The sequence below is a fragment of the Eimeria mitis genome, genomic scaffold, assembly GCF_000499745.2.
Source record: "Eimeria mitis Houghton genomic scaffold, Emh_scaff281, whole genome shotgun sequence".
NCBI classification, from domain to species: domain Eukaryota; phylum Apicomplexa; class Conoidasida; order Eucoccidiorida; family Eimeriidae; genus Eimeria; species Eimeria mitis.
In genome coordinates this window covers 13,746-14,096 of record NW_013571149.1, presented here as the reverse complement: position 1 = coordinate 14,096, position 351 = coordinate 13,746, and positions in this window count along the sequence as shown.

Genomic DNA, 351 nt, shown 5'->3' with positions numbered 1-351 from the left:
ATATATATATATATATATATATATATATATATATATATATATATATATATATATATATATATATTTTTGTCTCTGTCCGCCCTCTCTCTCTCTTCGTCTCTGCTTGCTGCATACAGTCTGGTTCGTTCTTTTGTTACTTTTTTTTTTCTTCACTGCTACGCAAAAGCGGCAAAAGAACACTTTGAAAAAACACACAAAACAAACAAACATTTCACCCCCTACAGCAGTACAGACATTCTCGGGGGCTGAAGAGTATGCAGCAGTCAAAGAAACCAAATAAATAAAAGAAACCAAAGAAATAAAAGAAACCAAAGAAATCAGAGAAATCAAAGATATCAGGGAAACCAAACA